Below are 22,621 nucleotides of genomic sequence, written 5' to 3'. Positions count from 1 at the left end.
TAGGACTACCTTTGTCTAATCACAAGTTGAGAGCTAGAGATTTCAGAAGCTTGCTGGATAAAGTGAATAATCGACTTGCTCACTGGAACACTATTAATTTGTCATTGGCAGGTAGGATTGAATTGATTAAATCAGTGTTATATTCTTATCTATATCATTGGGTATTTGGATTTAAGATTCCTTGGGGGATAAAAGTTCAATTAGAGAGAAGATTGAAATTATTTCTTTGGAGTGGTAAGCAAGATGTTAAAAAATTGTCTCAAGTGAAATGGAGTCAAATTACATTACCTGTGGATGAGGGAGGTTTTAATATTAGACAAATTCAGGATATTGACAAAGCTGCAAAGATTACTTTGTGCTGGGATTTTTTGCAAAAAAAAGATAAATTTTGGATTCAATGGTTACAGGCAGTATATTTACGAAGATCTTCTTTTTGGAATGTGAGTCCGTGGTTCGGGGATTCTCCAATTTGGAAACAGATTTTAGAAGTTAGATAGTTGGTTCTGGATAATGTTGAATTCAAGGTTGGGGATGGTTTGAAGTTCAAATTGTTGACAGATCCTTGGTGTGGAAATTTAACTTTAATTCAGTAGTTTGGAGCTACTTTGTTTAGGCAAATTGATAGAACATAATGTGTTGCTGCTTTCATTGCAAATGGGACATGGGCTATACTTACTGATTTTTTTGTTGAGGTGAGGAACTTCATTTAAAATTTTGTTATTAAGGTTGGAGAAGATTCAATTGTATGGAAACATGGTTTGTTTTCATTGAAGGCTGCTTGGGAGATATGTAGATCAAGAAAGCAACCTGTGATCTGGAGTAGATTAATTTGGAAGCATTGCGGACCAAGGATTGCAGTTGGGGTTTGTATCATCCTACATAATAAGAATTTATCCTTTGTCAATCTTCAGAAACGAGGAATCATGGTAACTGCCATTTGCCATAATTGTTTTGGTAATTTGGATACCAATAATCATTTATTCTGCACCTGTGTGTATGCTAAAGAAGTTTGGAGTAATATGTTCAACATTCTTTAATTGGAATATAATGGTTTTCAGTCAATGGATCAATTGGTCGAATGGTTTGTGTTGCAAACTGGTGTTAAATCAATGAAGTCCAAGATCTTGTGTGCTGTTTTTTCAATAACTATTTGGAAAATTTGGTCTATGCGCAACTCTACTCTTCATTATGGCTGCAAAGATAGTGCTAATTTTGTTGTGCAATCTATTATTTGGGATGTTCTAACTTTCCTCAATATTAGATTAGAGGATCTTTTGATTGTATTTTCTTCCTCTTTATGAAGTTTTTGTTGATTTTTAGCATCTATTGGAAATGGGCTTATTCTAGCTCTTGAGTTTGTCAAAAGGAGGTATACCTCCTTTCAATTATTGTAACGTATATTCTTATTTATACAATCCCCCTATTCAGGAAGAAAAAACAAATAGTCTTTGAACTTTCAGTGGCCTTTGGATTCACTCAATTTGGACGAAAATTGAATTTACTATGAATTTTTGAAGAATGAAGCTACAGACTGGAAATTAGTGTCTGACAGATTTTTATTTCGAAATTGTGGATTAAAACTGTTCCAATTGGGAAGGGATTTTGTTAAACTAAATTGACACTCTCAAAGTACATTGTTTAAGCTATCATTAGGCTTTGGAATCACGCAATTTGACTTATAATTGAATTTGTTATGAATTTTTGAAGATGGAAGTAACATACTGCATGTGAACTGTTTACTGTTTAAAAACTTCGGAACATGACACAAATGTGCATTCATCTTGCATGGTCATGGGGTTAAGGTTAGAATGGAAAAAAGGAAGTGAAAGTTCAGTAAATGATTTTGAAAACCGGATAACAGGGAGGTGCCTTGTATCCGTGAGTTAGGAAAGTGGGATTGATTCAATGATTTCAAAACCGGACAAGGAGTTGCCTTGTCTGTGCAGTTAATGGGAATCTAGAGAAGACGTAAGAGTTGCCTACGCGTAATTGTGTCACTAGGCCCCAAATGATTACAAGGAGTTGCCTTGGATCAGGGATAGATGATCAATTTTCTTCTCGTGGTACAGGGAGCAGCTCTGGCCGGATTACATTAACTTTTTGAGATGGAAATTGGATTTTGGGAAGTGAGAAGTGTCAGTGGCATTAGCATTAGCATCCGCATTGCATGGCACTTCATTTTATTATCCTATATGACATTATTTTTTTTCCGGAGTTTATATGATTCCATTATCCTTTATCTATTCTTTATTTGGATTCACGGAGGTATTAAGGAGTGCGCTTTAGGCAATTCTTGCTGAGTTGTGGTTGCTCATTCCTATTTTATTCAAATCTTTTCAGGTCATAGCATGGATGGTGTGGAGGGTGTTCCTTCTCAGCTATAGACAGAGTCGGGGCTGGTATTGTTGTGTTATATTTCGCATAATAGTTTATGTTTTGTCTTATATTTCTTTAGAATATTTCTGGCATGTAATAAGTGTTATTTCGGACTTTAAAAACTTTGATGTTGTAATATTTGCATCTTACGGTCTAGGGGCGTGACAAAGACTTTCAATGCTTGCTCAAAGGAGGAGGCAGCCGAGGGATTCTATGGATCACCTTTTTCATACAGACCCAAACAAAGGCAGCGTACTACTACTTCCACATCTACATCATAGCAGGGTGCACCTTTTCCTCCCTATCCATCCCAGCAGGTTGGCCCATCATATGTTCCTCCTTTAGAGCCGATGCCCCAGGCCGACATTCGCTCCCATCATACCAGTTCATATTCCGGCCACCAAGCTGACCTAACTCAGCTGCATTTCGATTTTACTTCTTTCAGAGCTAGCATGATAGTGCGGCACGATGATTTGGCGAGGTGGCATGATGACTTAGCCAGGTGATCTGACAATCTGACGGGAGCTGTAGCGGATATGAGGGAGACATTTCAAATTTGCGAACAAACATTCAGAAGTCTCTCACTCGACATAGCTGGGAGATGTTAGACATGCTACAGATCATTGCCGATATGCTTGAACTGGATGCTGCACCATGATTCCACCATTCTCTCTATCTCTATTACTCATTCCTTGCCCTGATACATTTTTGCTACACTGATATTTCTGGGATTTTTGCACTGTTTTCAGATATTTACATTGATATTTTTGGATATTATTTTGCACTACACTAGATACACATGGTTTTGGATATTGGTTTTGGATTTATTTGCATCTATAGATTTTTGGGATTTTGACATTATTGATTTTGGTTTTGGATATTCCGAGATTTATATTGCTATATGCCATGGATTTATGCCCAGTTCTCCGTTCCACCTCTTATTTACATCATTGATGCATATGTTTTAACAATTACTAGTGTGACCACTTTCAGACAGGTTTTTAGAATCTAAGTTTGGGGGTGTTCCTTCTAATGCTAAGCTTCCGTTGCCAGGTCCTATTTGCTACACCCATTTGGTATACTCTTTCCATTATTTGTTGCCATTTTTGTACATTAAGGATAATGCACAGATTAAGTTTGGGGGTGAGTTAGCATATTTTGACATGTCGCACTTAGTTTCTATGCATGCGGTATGATTTGAGAGTTTTAGCTATGATTTTGATATTTTAAGGACCATGATACTTAGAATTTAAAAATTACTTGACTTGAGAGTCTAATACTCCTTGTATGCCTTGTGGATGCCATTTAGGAGTAATTTTTTTGAAAGATTGATATCTTGCTTGCATTTGTGGTCCACATCATCTTGATCTTGCGATTATTTTGAGATTCAATATAGGATTCTGCACTAGCATAGGCGCACACTAGCATTCTAGTAGTGCTTTGAAAGCTTTAATTCTTGACAAAGGTGGATAACAAAACCTTTTCACTAAGTAGCCGGGATTTTAGCCTCATCAAGCATTGAATTTCTCGTGCCGAAAGGTAGAGGGCCCAAACTATAGGTTAAAAAAAAAAAAAAAAAAAAAAGTGAGGACTTTTTACCAAAGGTGAGGAGTAGGAAATTATTAGATGGGTGTTGTTTTGATTTGTAGCCTAGTTGATTTGAACTTGTAAGTCCTTAGGGGTGTCTCTATACCTAATGCCGTAAAGCCGTCCGGTTTAGGAGTTATTGACCTAACACTCGCTTCATGAATCTTCTAGAAAGCTTAAGAGATCACTACATTGCACCATGCTTCCATCCTTGATCCTTTAAAAAAAAAAATCGAGTGAAAAGAATTAGTGCACCTAGTTGAATAAAACTTTAATAAAAGGTTCATTATTTGTCTTGATAATTGATACTAGATTTGTGTGCTAGCTTGAGGCCAGTTGTGACCATTTCCTTAGTTGGCTAAGATAGCAACATATTTGATGCCGGTTCACTTAAATGGATTCTAGAGTTGTTTTAATTTACATAATCATTCTCTTGATGTGTGGAGGACCATATTTGCTGACATGTTGTTGAAATTTTAGAGAGTTGCTTGGAGTTGGTTGAAAAATTGCATACTTGAGGTAGTTTTCTCCCAAAACTTGTTTTGTATGTTGGTGCCTCTTTAGTGAGACAAATCTTAATGTTTGTGGATATCATTTCTGGAAATCCTCACGAGACTTCACTCGTCCACTAGGGGTAACCTAGGGGTTTAAAAGGCTTGTTGCATAAGCTAAATACAATCATGTTCCCTACGAAAGTGGCATTTTTTTTTTTTATTGCTTTCGAGTTTATAGTTATATAATTGTTTGTTTCTCTCTTTACTTTGTAGTTCATTGCTAGGGACTAATAATATCTAAGTTTGGGGGTGTGATAAGTGCTCAAATATGATGCATTTTAGTACCTAAGCTAAGGTATTTTAGTCCATTCATCTATCTTACTTTCCCGTTTTAGTTTTAATTTATGTTTTTGTCTATTTCGGGTTAATGAGGTTCAAACAGGCTAAAAAGAGCCTTTTAGCTCCTTTTTGGAGTCAAGAAGAAAATTCAGAAGAAGTCAGAAAAATCTGCACTAGACAGTCTTTGATCGATCGAAGGAAGTCCTGATTGATCGAAGATATCTACAATTGATCAAAAAGAAGGCGGTGCCAGCTCAGTGGATAAGGTTACTAGTTGTCAAATATCTTTGCAACGTCATCTTCGATCGATCAAAGTAAGTCCTAATCAATTGAAGACAACTTCGATCGATTGAAACCCCTGCTGGCAGTGAACTGTCTAATTCTTGAGCGCGCCCAAACTCCACCAACTTTTGTAGCTGCAAGTTTGCACCAATTAAAGGCCTATTTTCTGACTTGTTGCCTACTCAAAGAGGCTTGTATTTGAATCAAATGAAACCAATTATATAAGGTTCTAAGTTTTTGTTTAAGTTTTAGACATAGCTTTTAGATATTTTCTCTCTTTAGATTAGGGTTTTTGGAGCAAAGGAAGAAGATGGTGGTTACATTGAAGATAGCCCTTGAGGGTTGGATGACAATAACCATGAGTGGCTAAATCCTTCTCTTGGGGCTAGAGATAGTCCCTAGGCTTTCTTCCTAAACTTAGTATTTTGTAGTTTTTGGCGATTTATGTTGTAAATAATGTTTTGACCATGATTATATATAAACCTTAAGTTTCTACATGATTTGTATGGATTAATCCTTCCAATTAATCTTTTATTTCTATTCATATGTCTTTGTGTGTTAGAATTATAAATCTAGTGATGGTTAAGGCATGGTGCTTAATTGATTACTTTTGTAGTTTGTTTGATAGATCATGCTTATTTCTTGATGAATTGTGCTGCCTCTTTAGCTTAATTAGTTTAATTTCCTTGTCATTAGTATAGTTGCAGTTTAGTTACTTTAAATTTCTAAATAGGTAGGCAATCCATTCTTGTTGTTTGATGATCCATGTTTATGAGTGTAAATAGTACATTTCTCTATATTTTTGTGTGTCTATTAATTGTGGATTTTTTGAATTGTTAATTGCTTAATTTGATAGGTTGTGCTACTCATTAGAATTAGACAATTTATGTTTAATTTTCCATCCATGCTTAGTATTTCAATTAATAGCACACACATTTGATTTACAACATGGAATCCCCCTAAATTAACAATTCCTAAAAGTTTAGTGAATTGAAGCTTAGTGGTGAACTCTATGCCCCAAGACTTCTCTCTCATTCTCTATACTTTAATCTTTAGATTGTTCTTAATTTACATATTTTTTATTGAATCATTAGCTTAATTCAACCAACCAAACCCTTCTTTGATCATTCGACCTACTAACCCGAATTCAATTCTGTTGTACCTTGTAAATCCCTTGGGACGATCCCTACTCACTCTTGCTACATTAGTGGTAGTGGTTTCTATAAATTTAAATTTGACTAAAAAGACTTTCTTTGAACCACTTTCACATTCATTACATTATTTTGGCATATCATTACGGCCTTGTCAGTGGAGATGTAAGCCATACTTAGATAATGAACGAGTAAAGAGTATACTTTGGCAACTGCAATCAATGTGAAACATGCTAGAAATGATAAGTATAAAATGCAACCAATGTGGAAAACACAGGCATTAGGCATGAATATGGTAGCATAGAACATGGGGCAAAGAAAAGGGGCATTCAATTGCAATGTAGTGAAGTTCGATCGATAAAAAAAAAAATGTGATCGATCCAACTTGGATCGATAATGGCATATATTGGATCAATCGTGCTCTGATTGATCAAAGCACTGATGTGATCGATCGAACTTGCTAGAAATTGAAAACTCACCCGTTCGTGAAGTGGAAGACACGGGGTGAAAGCAAATGGTCACTTAAAGGCTCGTGACCCCCTATACACCTCACAAAAGCATGAATGGTCACTTAAAATGGCACATGACCCCCGATCTAAATTCAAAAAAAAAATTTATATATCTATACATATATATTCACATATCAACATGCTTGAAAACTAAAAATGTAAACATGAAAGAAGATATATACACAAATCTGACATTCTACAATCAAAATCACATCAAAATGAAACACGAAATGAAATGAAATGGAAAATGGAAAGGACCTACCTTGATCGATGAGAGAAGTGGAGAAAGAAGGGAGATGAAGGCGAAGATGAGGCTTTTAAGCTTTGAGATCTTCGCTGGAGACTTGGCCGGAGGTGGAAAAGATAGTGGCGGGCTTGGAGAGGGGATGAGGCATGTAGAATGGTGATCTTAAAGCTTTCTTAATCACTTCTTGCACAAGCATGATCCTATTTGTCTATTTGCCATTTCTATTGTTTCAGGCATGCTTTGTGTTTTCTTATTAGTTGTTTACCTTATTCTGTACCTGTGCACTGATTTATACTTGTATTTTTGCAGATGCAGCGTAGAAGAAAAACTCTTGCTAGGAAGCGAGTTCACAGAGTTCCATAGCCTCCATCTCTAATTACAGAGCCTTCATCTCTTTCATCTTCGGCATCAATTCAGTCTGAGCCATCTGCCATGGATGTCGAGCATGCTATTATCCGAGAGGTCCCCGTTGAGTCTTACACTAGTAAGGCATGGGAGACCGAGTACAGATTTGATAAAGACCTATTCTCTACCTTAGATCAGACCAAGTGGTCTTATGATAAGCTTGTGAGACGGGGCATTGATGCCATTATGACTCCAGCAAACACAGTCGTCTACCCCCGGTTGGTTGCTTTGCTCTATTCTACTAGTGCCTCCGGATGGATGAGGATGACTGACTTCTTCTACACACTACCATTGACGGTCAGGAGATCGATATTTCTCTCCTAGCCATAGCTGCTGCCAATCGCTGCCCCCCACACTTCTCCATTGGCTGATGACACTCAGGAGCCTCTGTACCCTGCACATCCACCATTTCCCACTTAGCTGACCATGGTAGCTACATTATTTCCACAGGTAGCATATGAGGGGCACACCTTTGTAGACCAAGTCGAGATTGATCCTCGGTACTGGTTCTTCGATTCCGTGTTGCACCTCAATGCATTCCTTATAGGTCATGCCACTCAGTGGTGAGAGGGGATCTTCCAGGCCTTATATTATTTAGATCAAGGGTATTAGAACTCTATTCCTGCACTTATATGGGAGCTCATGCATAAGTTCTGGAAGAACTTGCATCACACGCACAGCACTAGAGTAGAGACCTGGCCTTTACCTTTTGGCTATTTGATTACACAGTTACTTCTAGACCAGGGGTGTCAGTTTGACCATGAGGAGATTCCAGAGCCTAATGCAGAATGAGCAAAGAGAGCCTATGATCTGACCCGATGGAATAAGACTTTTAATTCATGCCGCAAGAACAAAGCAAACAAGGATATGAAGAGACTATAGGCACAGCAGCAGAGAGCAGCAGCATAGGCAGCCGCAACAGGCAATGTCCCAGAGGATGATACAGCAAACAGATCTCCCCCCAGACAAAGACATCGCATTACCACTTCAGGTTCTACCTCCCAGCCAGATGTACCTGGTGCACCCCAGCAGACTGGCCCTTCACATGCCCCTCCTACTGAACCGACAACCCATACCATCACTGATTCTAGCTACAGATCAGAGGTAGCTCAGCTGCATACAGATTTCATATCTGTTAAAGCTGATATGACTGGGCGGCACGAGGATGTCATGAGGAAGCATGATAATCTGGTAAGGAGACATGACGACTTGGTAGGGAGACACGATGATTTAGTCCACTGATCAGATGAGCTAGGAGCAGCTGAGGTAAGATGTGAGCTAGGCACACTGACCTTACAGATTCTCTCACTCACCACAGCACCGAGATATCTGCCATGCTGCAGCATATTGTGGACATGATTACTCCAGATCCTACCATCTGACCCCATTTTCTCTCTCTCCTACTCATTACCTATCTCATATCTGCACTGCTATGACTGTGATATTTCTATATCATTTAGACACTTGCACTGGTTTTGGATATTGTTTGGATATTTATTTTGATATTGTTTGGGTGTTTTGGATATTTTTGCTTCCATTGCACTGATATTTGATCTTGCACTTATATTAGCCGGGATTCTAGCCTCATCAAGTACTGAATTTCTTGCGCCAAAAGGTGGAAGGCTCAAACTCTAGGTTAATAATAAAAAAATAAAAAAAAGTTGCAAAAGCAAATAAAAAAGTGAGGACTTCTCCCAAAATGTGAGAAATGGGAAATGATTAGATGGAGGTTGTCTTGATTTGTAGCCTAGTCGATTTGAGCTTGTCAGTCCTTAGGGGTGTTTAAACACCTAATGCCCTAAAGCCGTCCAGTTTGGGAGTCATTGACCTAACGCTCGACCTCATGGATCGCTAGAAAGCTTAATAGATCAACACATTGCACCATGCTTCCATCTTTGATCCTCTAGGATAGTTAAAAAAAAAAAATAAAAAAAAAAATTCAAGTGAAAAGAATAAGCGCACCTAGATGAATAAAGCTTTAATAAAAGGTCCACTCTTTGTTTTGATGATTGGGACTAGATTTATGTGCTAGTTTGAGGGTAAGGATGTGATCATTTCTTTAGTTGGCTTAGATAGCAACATATTTGATGCCGGTTTACTTAAAAGGATTCTGGAGTTGTTTTGATTTGCATGATCATTTTGTTGATGTGTATAGGACCATATTTGCTTGTTTGTTGTTGAGATTTTGGGAGATTGCTTGGAAAGGGTTGAAAAATTGCATACTTGAGGTAGTTTTCTCCCAATGCTTGTTTTGTATATTGGTGCCTCTCTTGTGAGAAAGAGCTCAATGTTTGTGGGTATCATTTCTGGAAACGCTCACGAGACTTCACTCATCCACTAGGGGTAACCTAAAGGTTTAAAAGACTTGTTGCATACACTAAATGTAATCATGTTCCCTACGAAAGTGGCGTTATCCATTTATTACTTTCTAGTTCATAGTTGTATAGCTGTTTAGTTCTTTCCTTTCCTTGTAGTTCATTGCTAAGGACTAGCAATATCTAAGTTTGGGGGTGTGATAAGTGCTCAAATGTGACATATTTTAGCACCTAAGCTAGCGTATTTTAGTCCATTCATCTATCTTACTTTCATGTTTTAGATACTTATTTGTGTTTTTGCTTATTTCAGGTTAATAAAGTTCAAACAGGCTAGCAAGAGCCATTTAGCTCAATTTTGGAGCTAAGGAACAAAGTTGGAAAGAAGCTAAGAAACATGCACCAGGGGGAACTTCGATCGATCGAAGGGAATTCCTGATTGATCGAAGAGGTCTACAATCGATCGAGATAAGGCAGTGCCAGCTTAGCCAATTGGATAAAGCGTGGAACATATTTTTGAGCCATATCAGCTTCGATCGATTGAAGCCAACTGTTTGATCGATCGAACTGCTTCGATCAATCAAAATGCCTGTTGGCAGTGAGCTGTCTAATTCCCGAGCGCGCCGATTTATACCTAACTTGTGTAGCTGTTAATTTCCTCCAATCATATGCTGCAATTCTGACTTGGTCCTTACTCTAAGGAGTATGTAATTGATTTATTGAACATCATTGTAAGAGACCATCATAGAGATATTACCAATTATAGAAATAATTTTTCCTCTCTCTAGAACTAGGGTTTTTGGGAAGAAAGCAGGGATGAAGATGATGATGCCAACCTCCAAGCTAACCCTTGAGTGTTCTATGTCCACTACAATGAGTGGTTAAATCCTTTTTTTGGGGCTAGGGATAGCCCCTAGGCTTACTTCTCAAACCTAGCTTTTGTGTATTTTTGGGGATTTTAGTTGTAATAGATGTTTTGACCATGAATAAATATAGATCTTATAATTTCTACTCGATTTGTATGGATTAATGCTTTTAATTGATCATTTGGCTCTAGTCATATGTCTATGTATGCTAGAATTGATGTTCATGTTTTTGTCTCTAGATTTAATGAAGTTAATGTATGTCTATATGTGTTAATGATGTTGATCTAGTGATGGTCAAGGCATCGTGCTTAATGGAACACTCTTGTGATTTATTTGATGGTTCACACTTGTTTCTTGATGGATTATATCACATCTCTAGTTTAATTAGTTTAATTTCATGTCTCTAGCCTAGTTGTACTGTAATTGCTTTAATTTCTTAGGTAGGTGAACAATCCATTCTTATTTCTTGATGTTCCATACTTGTGAATACAAAGAGTGCATGTCTCTATATATTTGTGTGTGCATTAATTGTGGTTTAATTGAATGGATATTGGTCTCATTTGATAGGTTGTGCTTTTCATTAAAATTGGCTAGACAATCTATACTTATTTGCATCAATGCTTAGTTTCAATTAATGTCACACACACAAAATTTTCAATTTAAATTTCCCTATTAATGTACAATTGCTAGTGTTTGATGAAGTAAAGCTTAGTGGTGACTCTAAGTCCCAAGATCTCTCTTTTATATCTTGTCCCTATTTTCTAGATTGCTATTTACTTGCATTAGTTTTTATTGCATTGTAGTTTAATTAAACAATCACCAACCATCTTTGATCATTCGACCTAATCCGACATTAATTTCCAACACAAATACACCTCATTTCCCTTGAGACGATCCTTACTCACTCTAGATATATTTTTAGTTGGAAGTGATAGTGGCATTCTATAAATTTAAACTTGGTCACACTACACACTTTTGCATACAATTTGGTGCATTGGCACAACACACACCACTCTTCAAGCTTGTCAATTGAATTAGGGGTTGGATTGAATATATTCAACTTCACTTTCATATAGCCAAATGAAATCTTCATTACCCCCATCCTACAATTTATGTTGGCATTAGCGGTAGCCAAGAAAGGACGACAAGGGATAACAGGGATTTGGCTTTTCGGGTTAGCAACCTACTCCATGTCAATTACTACGAAATCAACCGGGGAAGAAGAATTTATCAATTTTTATCAAAACATCCTCAATAATACCCCAGGGCTTTTTGATAGATCGGTCGGCTAGTTATAAAACTACCAACGTTGGCTTTAAATTGCCCAAACCCAATTGAACATAGATCGAATATGGAAAAGATTCACACTCGCCCCTAGATCTGAAAGAGCCCGATTAATGACATGGTCACCAATGGTGCAAGATGTGGTAGGTGAACTGGGATCTTTGAATTTTGGGAGAGTATTAGGTTACAAAATTGAGCTCACTTACTCGGTAAGCAAAACTTTCTTTGGTGCTTGGCTTTTGTTCTTTCTCTTAAGAGTGTACAAGTCCTTCAAGAACTTTGCGTAAGCTAGAATTTTTCTAATGACATCTAAGAGAGGAAGATTGATTTTGACTTGCTGAAACACTTCAATTATTTCATTTACCTTGCCTTGTTGTTTTTCAAGAGATGAGGAAACTTTCAAAGCATTTGGGAATGGAGCCTTTGGCTCAAAAGATTTTTCAAAAACATTGGATGATGTCTTGTCCATAATATGATCTTTTTGGCTAAGTTAATGAGGAATATGATGTGAAACGGGACGGGTGTCAACACATGGTTGCACCGGTTTACTCTCTTCACTAGGAACATCAACCTTGTTGTCAATCACTCTTCCACTTCTTAAAATGGTCACCGCATTCACTTACTCAAGTGGAGGACATCCCGTTGGGGGAGTTATCTCCACCATAAATTGTTGCTTAGGTGCAAGATTAAAAGGCATTTTCCCTTTCTCTCTTGCATTCAATGTGCTAGCTATTTGCCCTACTTGGGTTTCTAGCTTGGTAATTAATTCGAAATGAGAATGAAGCAATTGGGTGTTGGCTTCCAAATTACCTAAAGTGTACGACCCAGGTTTTATTCAACCCAGTGTGTCAATGATGTCCTGAAAGTCGACCCAGAAACAGATCCTAAATGCGGAAGCGAATGATAAACTAAAGCCACTAGAGATACAATTCATCCCTAAGGCACTAATGTGACCTTCCATAAAGTCACGAAACTCAAGAAAGGCGAATGAAAAAATGAGAGTCCAAACGAGTAAAAACCGATAATTAAGGGCAAATGGTCAATTCATAATCAAAAGGAGAAAATTAACTATAAACAAGTCAAACAAGGTGATTAAAACCTAATTTTATCATTTCACAACATTCCCAGAGACTCCAAGAACATTGGGCAAGAATCTCACAAAATGCCCTTTCCCGATTTAAGCAAAAACTGACTCTACCTTACTAAAATATGAATATCTCCCACTGTGATTGGAATCTAAGAATTAAATTGATACCATTGGAAAGCTGACTCAAAATCTTTGAGTTTAGGCTCAAGAATCACCCCATTTGGGTTAGAAATGAAGGAGATATGACCCTTTGTAGTTGGAACTTCAGTGCTGAAACCTAATATGGAAAACTGGCGTGTGAAGGCTGTTTCGGTCCACCGAACTGGAGTTTCGGTCGACCGAACTAGACATAAATTTGCTAAAAACATGTGTTTTTGAGAGGAGGAAGTTTCGGTAGACTGAAATTGAGTTTCGGTCAACCGAAATGACCCTGAATAGTGAAAAAGGCTACTGGAATGGATGAATTATTGTACAAAAGAATTCCCAAAAGCCATTAGTCGACCGATTTGGTGTTTTGGTCGACTGAAACACCTCAAAAATCTGCTAAAGGACCTGCTATATGCCAAATGTGTAAAGGTTCAACCCATTTTTCAATTTCCCTCATGGATTGGTTCAAAAATGAAAGTTTAAAACTGATTTTAATTAGATTTTAGTGTGTGAATATGTCAACAACCTTAATATGCATAATTGAATGTAAAACAATGGCTCATGGCCTCATACATGTCAATTACTAGAATTTCATAGGCTAAACCTCCAAGGTTGGTTAAAGTGCATTTTTGAAGGGAAATTCGATGCCAAATGAATACAAGTGCTAAGTTAAACATGCTTGGCCCTTGATCTCATTACACACACATCTAAAGAGTATCAAAAGGTGCACTTAAGTGCACATTACATAGTTTGAACAATAAATACATGTTTTTAACATAATAACCAAAAATAAAGTGTGATATGCTAACAAGTGCATATTCTAATTTAACAAAAATACACCAAGTAGTCAAGCAAGCCTAAGATTATTGTGCATCCCACAATAACGCTTCATTACGTAAAAAACACCCGGTAACTTCGAGGTGAGTAAACAAGTTTACTCGTAGGGAATGAGCATGCATAAGTTTAACTTATTACAAGGTTTGCAATTTAATATGATTTAATCCATGCTATTAAAATGACATTGAAACTTTCAACATAGCACAATGAGATGCCAATTCACAAGGTTAACAACTTGGAATTTAAGTGCGAAATCAAACCAAAGTGGATACTTAGATATTGCCCGGATTAAAACCGTACTCGTGAGATCACTTTAGGGCTATCAACCCTTAGGTACCTTCCCCTAGTGCGCACTATAGTGTAGGGAGCTCTCTATCTCCCATACTAGACCCAAGTCCTAGCCAAGTCAAGTTCTTGATAATATCCCAAGTTTCCAAAATCAACAAGTAGAGCAACAAGTCATGATATGTGATAAACACAAAAGCTCCCAGAAATAAATGACTACATTATTAGAACAATGAGATAGAAATTAATTAAACTGATTAAGTAATTTCTCTAGATTTCAAAAGTTGTTTAAATGATTCCAATTTAATATATAACAAGTAATAACTCATGGTCATGCCATATATCAAGTCAAAAATGGAATTTAAGCATGGTACAATTAAGTAGAATTTAAATCAATTTAAATTAATATTCTATAGATTTAAAAGCTCATTTAAATCATGTCAAATTAATATACAACAAAGATCAAGTCATGGCCATGCCATATATCAAGTTAAAAGTGAATTATATGCAAGCTACCATTAATCATTTATTTCTCATTTCAATACAAGTCATGCATATAACTTGGATATCACTACAAGAACAATTAAATCACTTGGAAAATAAATTATAACACCCCCTACGTCAATAGAGAATTGTATATCTATAATCCAAGGCAACCAAGTTTTAAAATGAAAAATTAAACAAGGGTTTTATAGAGAAGAGTGAGAGGAAACTAAAGTATTTCAAGCTTAATGGTCTAAGGTGAGTGGAAGGACACAAAAATGAAGTCTAAAGCTTTCAACCAAGCTTAGTCTTCAATGGTGGCTTGGTTAGGGTTCTTGAGAGGAAAAGGATGAAATGAGTAAAATGAGATGAAACCCTAAGTTAAAGTGGTGGGATTCTCCACTCACTAGGTGCTCTTGCACTACGTCTCACACACACACTTGCAAGACTAAAGGTGAGTCATACACTTGTCATGAAACTAAGTAAGCTTCCAAGATTAAATATCAAGCCTACACTTGTCAATCATTCATGCCAACAAGTGTTCCTATCCTAGGCCAACAAATGGATGAATCTCCACCCTCCATGTGTCATTAAACAAGGTTTCCAAGTGGTTCCTTCACAATATCAACAAGTGGCACCTTATGAATATGACATTTGTCACATTTTTTAAAAAATTCCAAATTGGTCCTTTTGAAAATATCTTCCAAATTAAATTACAAAATGGTACCTGAGACGAAAATAATTACTTTTCATAATTACCCAAAAACCCTCAAGTTATGAATAATTACCTAAAGTTATGCATCTATGCCCTTTACAAGAAAAATAAACATTTAACATGTTTTTCTACAAAAGTAAAAATGTATATATCATAGAATTTAAATATCATGGATGTATGCAAGGCCAAAATCAAATCCGAGTGCAAAAAGTGAGGTTATGCAAGGAAAAATGAAAAATAACTAAAGGACGAAATAGGGAAAAGACGAAAAAAGAAATTTACCGAAAAAGGAAAGGAAGGAAAATGATCGGGTTATTACATAAAGGCGATAAAACTTTTTTGTCAAAAGCGGGACTTCTAGGAGGACCTTGAGAATAGGATAGTTGATTGGAACCTTGAGAATTTGAATATTGATTCACATTTGAAGGGGAGTAAGGTGGACGATAACCTTAAACATTTTGATTTTGCATGTGAGGAGGAACATACTTAGCTTAGAAACCACCTCGGGGGGGGGGGGGGGGGGGTTTAAACCATCCCCTTGGCTTTTCCAAGAAAAGATTGGGTGATTTATCCAATCGGGATTATAATGATTACCATATGGGTTGTTCCCTTGATTCACAAAAGCGGCATTAACTTGTTCATGTTACTCATTTTGCACATGTCCATGGGGACAATTGGAAGTAGTATGAAGCACACTTGAACATGTCATGCAAGACTTACAAGAATGATGATAATGAGGAGAAGAAAATGATTGATGAGCCAAATTTTGATTGGCCAAGAATTGGTCAAATCTTTGAGTTAAAGTCTTTACCTTGGCGAAAATGTCATTAGAACTCTCCACTTGACATAAGTGAGAGCACTTCTTCCCTCCTACAAAATTTCTACCCTTGCAAGAGGATAATAATCGATGCATAGAGTTTTCACTCATGCTTTCAAATAATTGCCAAACATCATCCTCGTGCTTGTCTAGGTAAGACCCTCCCATTTAAACATCTACCATGTCTTTGTGGGTCTCCAATAAACTTTCATAAAAATGTTGAACAATTTGCCACTTAGGAATATCATGATGGGGACATTTCCTTGGCAAATCATTTAATCTTTCCCAAGCCTCATGAAGAAGCTCCCCTTCCCCATGTGCAAATTCACGAATTAAAGTTCACATAGAGTTGGTTTTAGAGGCGGAATAATATTTTTTCAAAAACTCTTATTGCATTCCTACCTAATAATTTATAGAAAGAGCCTCAAGTTGGCAAACCAATACTTAGCCTTATCTTTGAGAGTAAATGGGAAGAGTTTCAACCTTAGAACCTCTTCCGGCATGTCCTTGTATTTCACGGTGGAACACACCTCAAGAAACTCATCTAAATGCTTACATGGTTCCTCATTGCTTAAGCTATAGTAGTTCAGAAGCATTTGGATGGTTTGTGGCTTGATCTTATAATGGCATGCTCTAAATGGAGGAAGCCAAATGTATATGGGCGTATTATATTCATTAGGCATATAGTGATCTTTTAAACTTATGGGAGGATTTGCAATTGGTTGCTCTACATGAGCTCTATGATTAACTTGAACAATGGGAGGTGGTACAAAGAGTGGCCTTGGCATTCCAAGTGGAACTTGGCCAATTGGTGGTTGTGGAACAAGTGGTGGTTATGGATCGTGCATGTTATCATGTTATAACACATTGGGATGGAACATGACTTGTTGGTCTACATGACCAAGGTCTTTAATGTGATCGTCCATTGATGAAATAGAATAATCCAGAATGGAAAGATTTGCACTAGAACTACCTCTGCCCCTTGAATTACGCACAATGGAATTGAGGTTAAGATTAAAAGGAATAAGAGGAAGATTTAGAGACCTATGACCATGCATGTACAAAACAAGTCAACACACCAAAAATAATCAACAACAAGCAAATACTTCTCCTCCACAACAACAAATCAATCAACTACAAGCCTCCACATACATTGTTCCCATACTCCTATGCTTTCAACAATGCAAGAAATTAAAGACCTCCACATGGGCCGATGATTTAACAATACTAACAAGGCCTCCATATGGGCCGATGATTAATTAAGCAAGAGGAGTTTAGGATACGCTCACAATGGTCCTTAAGCAACTTTAAGAATTTTTCATGTTTTTCGCTTTGCTTTGCTTTGTTTTTGTTTTTGTTTTTATTTTTTATTTTTTGTTTATATGCTTGCTTTCTTCAAGGCCTAATGTTTGCTTTTCTTTGCTCCAAGTACCTAATTGACAAGAGTAAACAAGTAAGAAAATAAAAATAAAAACAAGGATCAAACGAGTACTAATTCCTATTCAATTCCAAATACAACGTTGGCAATCCCAACGACACCAAAACTTCACGTGCCCATATTGCTAGTCACTTCACAAATGTCAAATTGGGAGAGTGGTTGATTGAAGAAACCTTTAGTCAAATTTAAATTTATAAGCCACTACAACAACTGCTACTAATGTAGCATAGAGAGTATGGATCATCCCAAGAGACCACAAGTGTATTTTGGAATCAAATTCAGATTAGTAGGTTGAATGATCAAAGAGAGGTTTGGTTTATTTAATTAAACAACAATTGAATTAAAAAGAAGCAATGAAAATAAGCTAAAATTGATTAAGGTAAGAGAATAGGAGAGAGGTCTTAGGGCATAGGAGTCATCACTAAGCTTTTCCTCTAAACAACTAGTCTTTGACAAATTTAGGGAAATTTAATGTTGTAAACCAAGTGTGTGCTAGCAATTGAAATAATAGGCATGGAGGACTAAACAAGTGTGAATTGTCTACTCATGCTAGTGTGTAGCATAACCCATCAAGTAAAGACATTAACCATTCAATAAACCCACAATTATAGCACACAACAATATAGAGAAATGCACATAATGTGACAACAAGCATGAGTCATCGAATATATGTATGGATTGTCTACCTATCTAGGAAATTAAATGCAATTACACTACTATTACACTAATTACAAGAAAATTAAACTAATTAACTAAGGTTGTAGAACAATCCATCAAGCATAAGTATAACCTACCAAATCAATCACAAGTGTAGCTATTAAGCACTATGCATGACCATCACTAGATTCACAATCCCAACACACATAGACATGTATCAAATTTGTAGAATCTAATGTAGAGACATAACTATCCATTTCATCACACATAGACATGTAAATAAAATTAGAAGATTAATTGAAAGAATTAAATCATGAAAATCACAAGATTTATTTAATCACAAGGTCAATACATTATTTACAACTAAAATCCCCAAATAGGTCAAAGAACTAGAGTTTAGAGTGCAAGCCTAGGGCTTCTCATAGTCCCAAGAAGATGATCTAGTCACTCATGGATGTGGTCTTGTAACCCTCAAGGGCTATCTTCATGGTTGAATTCATCTTTTTTTCTTGGTTTTCTTGAGAGAAGCCCTAGAGAAAGAGAATATTTCCCAACGTGTCTAATCTTTTCTAATCTCTTGCCAAGAATGTCTAATTAACCAACCTCCTTTCCAAAAATTGTTAATTCCCTTATATAGGTAGCTCAAATGACACCCCAAATGGTCAAACCTTGTGCACTAGGACCTCCAAATGATTGCACAATGAGCACACCTTCAATTGGGCTTGAATTCTGTTCTGCATAATTTTTGAAGCAGTTCGATCAATCACACTGTTGCTTCGATTTATTGAATCATGGTGGTGCATTTATTTGGATAAGGACACAGACTGAGATATTTATGAGGAAAATGACAAAAGTGGCTATGAAGAAAAGGTCAAAAGGTTCGATTGATCAAAGAAAGGTTAGATCGATCAAAAAAGAAATTTTTCTGAGGATAAAGACAAAGGCTCGATCCATCATGGAAGGTTTAGAACGATCACAGTATGATCGATCATAACAAGGTTCGATCGATCGAACAAAGATAATTTCTATCTTTTTATTTCCACTTTGCTCCATCTTTCCACTTTGCTCCATCTTTCCACTAGACTTTGGATTGCCTTCTCCAATGCTCTAATTCAGCTGATTTAGCTCATTTTGGGATTAAGAACCTAAAAAGGGGAAAAATGTAAAATAAGACTAAAGCGGGAAAATTAGATAGAAAAGGGTCCGAATATACTCAAGATCAAGGGTTTAAATGCGCACTTTTTGGTACTTATCATTGAGTTATAGCCGGAAAGACGATGACCCACTGGTTGCATGTTCACTGTGTCCTTCCTTATTTTTATAGATTGATTAAGGAGGGTAAGGATGACAATGAAGGGTGTTGGGTTGGTGGTAATGTTGGACTTGGTTGGTAGTGGTGATGGCTGGCTATGGAGTGGTGGTGGTGCTAATGGCTTCCCTTTTTCTTTCCCAACATTAACTCTAAAATCGGAATTAAAATAAATATTATAAAATAACTTATTTAAGGTCATTGATATGAATATTGATTTGTTCACAAGAAGATAATGGAGAAGGGAAAAAGAGATATGAGTGAGATAATGGAGAAGGGGTATTTGATCTTGGTGGTGGTGGTGATGGGGTAGTGGGGGTAGAGAGATGGTGACCACAGGTGGAGAGAGAGAAATGGTACTTTAGTCTAATAAATGATTTGTAAAAAAGGTTAAAAAGGTAATTTAATGAAAAATAGTCAACTCACAGGTCAAAGGACAACAATGTCAATTTACCATGGGCAGTTGATCATTGGGGTGTCTTTGTGAACTTTATTAAAACTGAGGGGGTGTGATTGTTCAAAAGGGAGCTAACTTTCATCTGGTTGTCAATAGAGCAAACTTCAGGGGGTGTGACTATAATTAACCATATATATATATATATATATATATATATATTGGTAGTCATTACAATTAGGAAGCACAAGTCACTGACGCCATGGACAAGTTATATAACATGATACTTTAAGCCATTACATATATTCAGTTACTCTCTGACCTTCATTCTCCATTAAAGAACTAATTTAGAAATTGTTTTACCTTCTAATAAAAATCTATATCTAAAGAAAGTACAATCCTTTCAAGTGTATCATCAACAAATAATCTAATTATGAGAAAAGGAGAGCAACACTAGAAAATGGAATCACAGCTGAAAAATGGTAAAACACTTGTAATTAGTCCCTGAAAACAGGGGAAATAAGGGAAATGATAAACCACTATTAATAGTATTTTATGTTTTTGCCTTCAATCTCGTATGGTTTTGTTTTACAAAGTCTCATTCAGTGGTTAAGTTTGAATGAATCAATATATTTGTAATTTCGTTGTTCTTTCAAATTTTTTTAAAAATATATTATTTATTATTTATTGTAATTATTTTAAAGATTCTCACATGTTATGTGCTCTTAATAGTAGGATAGCAATGAAATTCATGAAGACCTAAGCACACTGGGTATCCATGATGATAACCCGGGGGGAGATGCAAGCTCTTCAAACTTGGAGATTGTTGTTCCTCCTACTCCAAAAAGGAATAGAAGATCCAGGAAAGACTTAGAGATGGCTAGGTTGAGAAATCCACAAATACTGGATGATAATGTCAGGACTAGGAGACCTCCCAACCATTACTCACCAATTAAGAAGTGACAAAGAGTAAATAGCCTTCCTTTATGTGTCCTTTATTGCTGTTTATTTCTTTTTGCTGTGGCTCTTAAATTTTACAGGAAAAGGATAATGGCTTGGACTCACAGTCGAGGTAAGCTAGTTGATAAGTTTGAATAGAGTTTTTACGTATTTTAAATTTTAACTGGACTCTACTTGTGATCCTATGGACCAATCCATTATATTCCAAGAATGAAGTTGAAGAAATAATTTAGATTGAATAGTGTTATGGGATAATAGGTAATTGGCAATTCTGTTATTTTCTTTGAGAAAAAATGATTCTTAAGCTAAGTCGGCATACCAACTCTTATAACAACTGTGTCTTATGAGATAGTCGGCCTTATGTTGTAATGACCCTGTCATTTTCCTTCATATCCTTTTTCTCAGATTTTCACGAATATTTTTTTTCCGTTGATCTTTTCTTTTCTAAGTTTAGTATCTCGTCACTTAGTGTCATTTCGAGTGCTCTGGAACGATTTCCGAGACTCTTTCCTTTGGATTGACAAGTTCCTTTGAGGACCGCGTTATTTTCACATTTTCATTTTTCGGACACTATTCACTTTTCGTCATTTTCCCTATTCTGTCTTTTCCCTGTTTGTCACCTTATTGGCATAACCACACTCTTTGTGTTCAGAGTTGGTTTTTGACTTCACATATCTTCATTCTAAGTGGTTTCCATGAAATACGTATTTTTACTTTTGTAGTAAAGTACTCTAGTTGCTCCCGGTGACCATAGGGGCATGGATGCATAGTTCTTCAGAAACATTTTCTTTTCTTGGGGTGTTTTTCATAAATATCTTTTGAAGATATTTTATTTCAGGGGTTTCTAAGAAAATATTTTTGGAAGAATTTTCATTCTGGGACAGTTGTGCAGTTTTCACTTTTTGGAGGGGCCATTGTGCAATTAATGAAAGTTATTGCTAAATGCCTCGTTTTGAGCCTGGATCCTCGTATGGGATTCATTTTCACTTTTCATTGAGTCGTGTACTCTTAGAATTTCCTTTTGGTTGTTTCTATCCACTTTTAGGGTTTTCGGCCCCGGTTGCCGCCAAACTTGTTTGGAGCATATCTCTCTGCTCGGGATTCAGTTTTTGATGTTGTTTCTTCTGTTGTTCATCTTTCTTATTTTGGTTCTTTTTCATTCACAGAGTTTTTCCGCTTGAGTGCGTCTGCATGAATTCTACTTTTCCGGACCCGGCGGGGCCCTTTCGGAGCACTTTTTGAGATTTTCTATAAATAGGGGGTCTTAAATTGAAAAATCAGATTTCACTCTCTCTCTCCCACGGTCGGCCCTAGCTCCTCCCATGGCTGCCATCTTATCTCTCCTCTTTTGAGCTTCTTCTCCATAGTGAAACGCCGTAGTGCCTTAGTATTTTATGTTCGCCTTGGCGAGGCCTTCGATTCCACCAATTGGAATCTCGTTTTGGCCATTTCTTGAGTTCGGGGTTGAAGTCAAGTTATGATTTTGATGGGGCTTCCTTAGGATACTTGTTCATCGTGTTGACCCCAACAAAACCTAGAAGTTTCGTTGGATTCAAAACCGTTTAATTTCAGTGGGGATTTGAGATTTCATCTCAAATGGAGGTAGGGGATATTTTAGGATTACGTATGTGTTGTATTGA

The sequence above is a fragment of the Cornus florida genome, unplaced genomic scaffold (genome assembly GCF_030987335.1).
Source record: "Cornus florida cultivar Cherokee Brave unplaced genomic scaffold, ASM3098733v1 CherokeeBrave_3.0.0_Hap2_Chr04, whole genome shotgun sequence".
Taxonomy (NCBI): Eukaryota; Viridiplantae; Streptophyta; class Magnoliopsida; order Cornales; family Cornaceae; genus Cornus; species Cornus florida.
Note: the sequence above shows the minus strand (reverse complement) of the source record.